Source organism: Protomyctophum bolini, assembly GCF_963924005.1.
Source record: "Protomyctophum bolini genome assembly, chromosome: 4".
NCBI classification, from domain to species: Eukaryota; Metazoa; Chordata; class Actinopteri; order Myctophiformes; family Myctophidae; genus Protomyctophum; species Protomyctophum bolini.
This window is the reverse complement of record NC_137865.1, coordinates 8,354,838-8,362,674: the sequence shown is the minus strand read 5'-3', so window position 1 is coordinate 8,362,674 and position 7,837 is coordinate 8,354,838.

Genomic DNA, 7,837 nt, shown 5'->3' with positions numbered 1-7,837 from the left:
GAGCAGTTAGGGGTTGAGTGCCTTGCCCAGACAACCAGCCTGGACAAAGCAGGGCGGAGGGGGGGGGTTGAACCTGTGACATTCCGAGTCCCAGGCGGTCACTCTCCACCCACTATCAAACTTGGGGTCGGTGAAATGAAAAAGGTTGATAATCACTGACCTACAAAGCTAAAATGTCCCTTGCATGATGAGCTAATGGACAGTGAATATAGCAGAACCCCTTGACCCCATCCCATCATGCTCAGATGGTCAGGGAAGAGAAGGGGACGGAAATCTATTTTTTCCCCCAAGTAAATTCAATCTTTGTTTTCAACTGGGGAACAACGGACAAACTGAAAATGATTACTGCTCAGAGCATCACGTGACTGTAGCCTGAGGCAGCATTTGTCCCATTGCTCTCTCTCTGTGTGTGTGTGTGTGTGTGTGTGTGTGTGTGTGTGTGTGTGTGTGTGTGTGTGTGTGTGTGTGTGTGTGTGTGTGTGTGTGTGTGTGTGTGTGTGTGTTTGTGTGTTTGTGTGTGCGCATGCATGTTCATTCGTTAGGTGCCCACCTATTTGAGAAAAATTGCGGCAATTGACACACACACACACACACACACACACACACACACACACACACACACACACACACACATATCAAACACTAAAATGAAGATGTAAAATCCACGAATAGAGTGACAGTGAATTGCGTCGTTAATCCCATTAATCTCACAGCCAGCAGTCCACCCCCAAAAGGAATGTAAACCGATTGGTGCAGGAGAAATTAATGTGTAACCAATGCATGAGAACGCACAGCAGATTAATAGTTAATACATTGTAATTATAGAATTCATTCGTGATTATGACTGATTATAGAAATCTGGCTTGATCATAACTCAGCTATAGTGACTTGATTGATCACACCCGAGTGAGCCCTGAAAAAACAAAATGCAATTCAGCACAGAGAGGGTTAATCACTTGAACCCCCAGCATCCGTATTCTGGGAATGTGTGGGGGGTGTGGGGGGGGGGGGGGGGGGCATTCGGCATTCGGCAAAAATGGCAGATCTACAAGCTCACAGCACGTCTTCTTGTGAGCTTGCTGTTTTTCAAGTTTTTGATGCAGACGGAAAAGACGGTCAAAGTACAGTTGCTACTCAGGTCTGTTTTACGAAGAACACATAGCACTGAATTTGGAGTTTGTAGTTGTACATCTGCTGAAAATAATTGAAAAATCTTGAAAGTGTGAGAACTACTGATTTAGATCTTGTAGAATCGGCCTCGGGTCACTTTACGAGAGTCTGTGGACTTTATCAGATCTCTACACACATTAACTATATACCGTATATACGAGTAGAAAAAAAAAACCATCCCCACAGTGCTCAGAAGGGACCGCCCCTGAGTCAGCGGCATCGTGGAAGGTTGGTGGGCAAACTTTATGGGTAAACAAAAGACCCTCCTGAATAAATAATCAAAGCGTTTTAGCCGAACCGTATGAATATTTCATTGTGAGGGAATGAAACGGGAGGGGTTGAGGGGGGGGGGGAATCAGGTTTATGCTATCTCCTAAGTCCCTTGGAAAGGAAGCGGAGGCATTGTGGGGGAGGGGGGGGGGGTGTGCGGGGGTGGGGGGGGGGCAGTGTTGCAAGGCGAGGGTTCATTAAAAAAGACTGATGGGAGAGGGCTGACCAAAGGCGCTGGGTCACCGGCGGAAGCTCGACTCTCCCGTGATTGGTGGAGCCTGTCAAATGAACTTGGGACTAGTTTGGCGCTCCCATAGCCTAACCCCCCCCCTCCCACACACACACACACACACACACACACACACACACGCGCACACTCGCACACACACACACACTCCCTGCAGAAAGAAGGTAGCGAGAGGAGGTGAGCTGAGGAGGAGAGGGAGCGAAGCACAGATCACCTCCGACAAAGAGAGAAGCTAGTGCAGTGTGGGTCCCCTCGGTAGAACATCCTGGGGATTTGAGACAATGACTTTCAGTGCCGGAGAACTTCATTAGTGATGGTAACCGAGGAGCAAGTCCACTTTCATTTCCCACAGCTTATATCATTCTTTTCTCTCTCTCTCTCTCCCTCTTTGCACACCTGTCCACACACACACACACACACACACACACACACACACACACACACACACACACACACACACACACACACACACACACACACACACACACACAGAGAGAGAGAGTGGGAAATCACACCCCCTGGCCCTGCCATTGAGTTCCAGTGCAGCAGAAATAGCAACCTGAGCAGGAAAAAGAGAAAAGCTCACCTCCCCCCTGCTGAAACCACGTGGGATTTGGTATTTTCGAAGTCTCAATTATATACACCCCCTCTCTGCCTTATCCATATTTTGCCCTGAACAGAGTATCACTAATCCTCCTGTGAAAAGAGGCCCAGTTTGGACGAGCCCAGAGCCTCCTGTGCCCTTGCTAAAAATACATGCGGAAATTCAGGCTCATGGCTGCTACCGTCCAGAATGTGTGTGCCCTTTTCTGCTCAGACTGGAGGTGCAGACTGGAGTATTCCAGTTTGCAGAGTTTTTGTTGGAAGTTGTTTTGGCCTCCCAGCAAACACTGTTTGACCCATGAGGTCTTCAACAGGAGGTCCGAGCAGTGGCAATTCCGTCGACTAAAACTATGATACTTTTTGCACTGATAAAAACAGGACAAGCACCAACCCGGCGAAACAAACTGTTTAAATGTCTATAAAGTATACTGCGGCCGGGCAGTACCACAGTATCAAGTGCAGCATCACAAGGTCACTCTTCACAGGCCCACGATTCTGGAAAACTACTGACAGTACCCGAGACCCGTACGAGTCAGAAACCGTGTTTTATCATATACCGTTATCACTCTGAGCCGGGTCGGAATTGGTCGTATATATTTAACCGAAGTGCTGTTTAACTTGAGCGATGTTTGAGGCTGGTTTAGAATCAGAGCAACAAGAAAATAAGTTGAGATATGCAGTGCATGCATATAGTGTACCATACTGCATGCAATCAAGCCAGCTGCCACTGTGTGCCAGGCTGATTTTAATGTAAAACACCAGCGTAACAATCATTCCTTGTCTGGTCTTTAAAATCTCGGAATCTGATCAAATTGTCACAGGTCCACTCAGGCTTGGGCCGAATTTTTTGAAAGAAATCTCTGAACGGGTCAGAATCGGATCAAATTTCACAGTACAGGTTCATTTCGGTTAATTCGGGACCATTTTTAACACAAACATTGAAGACAAGAGCAAACGAGGAAAATGTTAATATTTGGTCTAACATTGCAGATAAAATTAAGGATATGATTTTTTTCTTCTTCTATTACACAGTGGTAAGGAATTCGGCACAAACATGCTTTTGGTCCTGGGAGGGAGGGAGTGGTGGGTGGGAGGATGGTTTTGTTGGTTTTTATGTTCTTATATAATAAGTATAATGCCAGCATACTTAATTGTACTGTTTTTGTCATGAATACAAAAATCACACCCGTTTGAAGTGAGGGGCGCTCTTATCATTATACATCATCATACATCATCTTATGAACAATTGGTTGGTTAAATTGACGTCATTTGGCGGAGATTTCTCCTTTCATTGTCATTGGCAATTATGAGACTGTGGGGATAAGATTTAGGTCATATTTGACATAATTTCTCTCTAGCTCTACCACCAGCTTCAAGAACGGCTTTGACAAAAATAATTTGATAGAATGCTGAACTGTATGTGGGGTTCCCTGCTTCATCTCTCTCTCAGCTAAACTTTTTTTCCCCCCCCTGATGCCTAAACAAGTTTCACTCTGTACTGTGGGAAATGTTCACCCTTCAAGAGTTCACTTTATCTTGACTCTGTAAAATTGAAGCATCGTATAGGTTCAGTTTGGTTCAGGTCCTCAATATTTCTTATCACAGATACAGGGCCCGCCAGGCGCGGGCGTGACGAAGCCTTTTTGGCATTTGGAGGTACAGTCAAAAATCTTAACTTTGACATATAGCTAACTCCTTTTTAAGATCTTTAAAAAGTAAAATAACAAACACAAAAAAATGTATAAATATATAATAGTCTGTGTACGCATATACAGTATACAGGCCCATCTAGGGGGCTCAGCTTCTGTCAGATATAATAAGGGGGGGGGGTCCTCCAAGGACAAAAAGTTGGGTTACATTAGGCCACTGCTGTATAGTTTCACCAAATTAACTCTATAACTCACATCCCTATGTCATGGAAAACGGAGGGGAACAAGTATAGACCCCGTGAGGAACCCCGGTCAGCCAATCGTTGCATGCTGTCGAGCAGAAACCTTGTAGCTTCAAACATTTCAACATTTTGTGTATTTTCTTTAATCAATTCATGCTCTGCTATACTTCATCATACAAGAGTGTTGAACAAAAGTAATGATATTTAAATTTTTTGATCTACAGGCTCACAATGGCTCGGGATGTGAGGCATTCTTTCCGTAGTTACGCTATTTTAAATAGTTTTAAATATAGTAATAAAAAAGGTTTAGGACTTAAGGTTTCCACCCCGACAGCACGATATATATCATAGGGTTTAAGCGGTTAAAAGCCCATGCATTGTCTTCACGCTGTGGATAATAAACACCTTTAGTGAGTGATTAGAATTCTCATAGGGTCACAAATCAGCGGAATATAAAGCAGCGTTTCCCATCTGTGTCTCACCACCACTTCTAATTATCTCCAGGTGTTTTACTATTCAACTTTTATTGCATCGTCATGTCCAGGAGGAGTGGCGGAAACGCGGCGTTAACCCATTCTGACCGGGCACCCATTTTGGTGTTAGCATCATGTTATGCTTTACCTATTGAAAAATAGCAGATCTACAAGCTCATATCGCGCCACCGAGTGGCGCGATACGAGCTTGTAGGTCTGCTATTTTTTGAAAAATTCGAAGAACGACTGACATTTTTAGAATCTGATCTCAGGTCAGAATGGGTTCATCAGACCAGTGTGTGTCCGGTGGAAACCTCGTATGAATCTGATCTCAGGTCAGAATGGGTTAATGTGGTGTATATACACACAACGTGAACTAGAACAATCCATAGAGCTAAGGGCCGACGATTCATGGCAAAACAACCCGTGACAGAGGGGACGAATAAAAGCCAACAAGCCTTATAGACCCAAATTAAACGCGCCGGCAGCCACCCCCTCTCGACGACACGGATTCATCGTGACCGTTCCTCCTCGCTTCGCCCTAATGGCCCCTAACGCACACACAGAGAACGGCGGCTGGGCGTTTTACTATAGCGCTGCGAACCCACCGGGGCGACCGCGACCGATATTTACCGGCTTGTTTCGCCGGGCGCTGCTATAGCGAGGAGGAGGAGGAGGAGGAGGAGGAGGAGGAGCGTGCAAGACAATGGAGCTTCCGCACGCCTCTGTTATCTCCATGGGGTTCCCTCGGTTCAGCTGATGATAAGTACGATCATTAGGGCTGGGCTTTATGATCCACAGCAGATTATGATTCCTTATACCATAGGAGAGAGAGAGAGAGAGAGAGAGATAGAGGGAGAGGGGGGGGAGAGAGAGAGAGACCGGGGGCGCCAGGCAGCTCAGCCTCATAATTAAAAGCCTCCGAGGAGCCCAGCAGGAACGAGGAGGAAGGAAGTGCACACTTGTCAGAACATAAGGGCACACTTTATTTAACCCGTTAAAACCGGGAAAGCATGTGTCATTTTAGATTTGTATCTAAAGAAAAAAATAAAGCATTTGTTTTAGACTTTGGATATTCATATTGAACAGAGTCTTATATGCACACCTGATCGGCCCAAAGACGGGTGTGTAGGCAGGGATCAACGTATTTTAAAAAATGCACACAAAAAGTACACAATGACCCGCACGCCGTCTGCACTTATGAACACTTTCAGCAATGTTTCGGTCTTAAGCCCAAACCACACCATAGGGTCGCCATGCAACTCCTTGGGTCCAGTTGCATGGTGACCCTTTGGTGTGGTTTGTTCCATTGAATTCCATGCGTTGAATCACTTGGCACGACGTGGGTCAGGAGTCAGGACATAATCACACTGTGGCGATGGAACAGCGCTAAAACCGCCTCGACCCTTCTTCAGGCATTAAGAAATAGCAGATATACAAGTGCATACCTTGTATATATCTATAGTGAGCTTATAGATCTGTTAATACAAAAACATTTTACTATTGTATATTCTTTAAAGCAAACATCTTTCACTCAAATCTTTGCTTCTGGGGGTCCCTGGAAGAAAATATGTTCAGATGGGGTTGGTGGCCAAATCCAGTACATATGATTCTTTGGGATTCCTTGACATGAAGAGGTTTGAGAACCACTGAGCGACATTATGTTTGGATCTATTTAGAAGGCATTTGTAGAATTGGCCTCTCAGATCTTAATGGATTAAAGCGCACTATGCGGCCTCCCTCGGATATCACAGAGACAATTAAAATGCAGGAGGAGGCGGTAATTAATTCTGATCCCCGTCTTCGTTGGCGCACGACACATTGCGTGTGTGTGTGTGTGTGTGTGTGTGTGTGTGTGTGGTGGCGGCCCGGGGCTCCTCGTTTGTACGTGAGTGTGATGCTTGCAGAAGTGCCACATGCAGAAGTGCATGTGTTTGTATTTTAGTTCAGTCATATAGTCTTTGTCTTAGTTTTACTCATATTTAAGTCACCTTGAATGTTTTAGTGTCATGTAGTAGTGTCAGTGACTAAAATGTATTTCGGCGGGCCTTGATGCCGTTGTAATGACATATCTTACACTTACATCTACAAGCTCACAAGTGCTTGTATATCTTCTATTTTCAGCATGCAAACCAAGTGTACAATGACTTATACTGGATCTCTTGTCCACTAGTCCCTTTTTTAGTCTAGTTTTTGTTTGTTGACTGTGCTGCAGTGGGCCTCAATAGAAACACTGTGCTGCAGTGGGTCTCAATAGTGTGCGGTCCAGAGACCCTCGGTAACTCCAGGGGGTTCCCAATTACTTTTAATTGAGACCTTGCCACTGTCTTTTAATTGAGACCTGGCCGCTGTTGCATATATAATAATAATAATAGAGCCTAAGCCTACAGTATACTATTGCAATGCACTTATACTTATACTTGTCACCTCCATACTTATTATGCCATCCATGTCACAGTGAACGACAGATTTGCCCATGCAAAACGGACACATACAGTATTGTACTTTTGACCCCCCTTACACTTCTAGGAAGGGATCCTCAGGAATTACAAATGAACCACTTATGGCCCACATTTCGACACTGACCCTCATGGCTAACAACTCTGCTGCTTCAGCAGCCAATACCGTTTACGTGGAGCGCTGCCGTGGGACACTCACGTGGAGGGCAATGTCAGGCGGGAGAGTACAAACACTAATGTGATCTCGTATTAGATCAGATCCTCACGTGGAATTGATCTCAAGGGAAACGAGACCAAAAAGAAGGGGAAGTGCACGCGTCTCTGAAAGGCAGTGAGCTATCAAAGCAGAGTGGAGGGGTGCCACAGACCCACGGGCGGGCGACTCCAGAGCCTTCCACATGATGAGAGCTGTGATGGATACAAGATGGCATCCAACGAACACCATAGACGTCAGGTCAAGGTTGTTGAGGGGAAACACAAGATCTGCTGAGCTTCCATTTTTCCGGGAATTGCCGCGTCGAGCGACAAGGCTGCGGTAAGCGGAAATTGAGCTCCGCTATTCATCAAGGCGGGAACCTCGGAGACACCGTGAAAGCGATATAGCACAGAGACCGTGGTGGGAGAAGTAAATGAATGGTGCGTTTGTTTTTCGTATAGCTCCTTTATCCCCCAGAGCTCTTCACAATGTGCGTTAGTTACATTAATACCCATTCACACACACCGA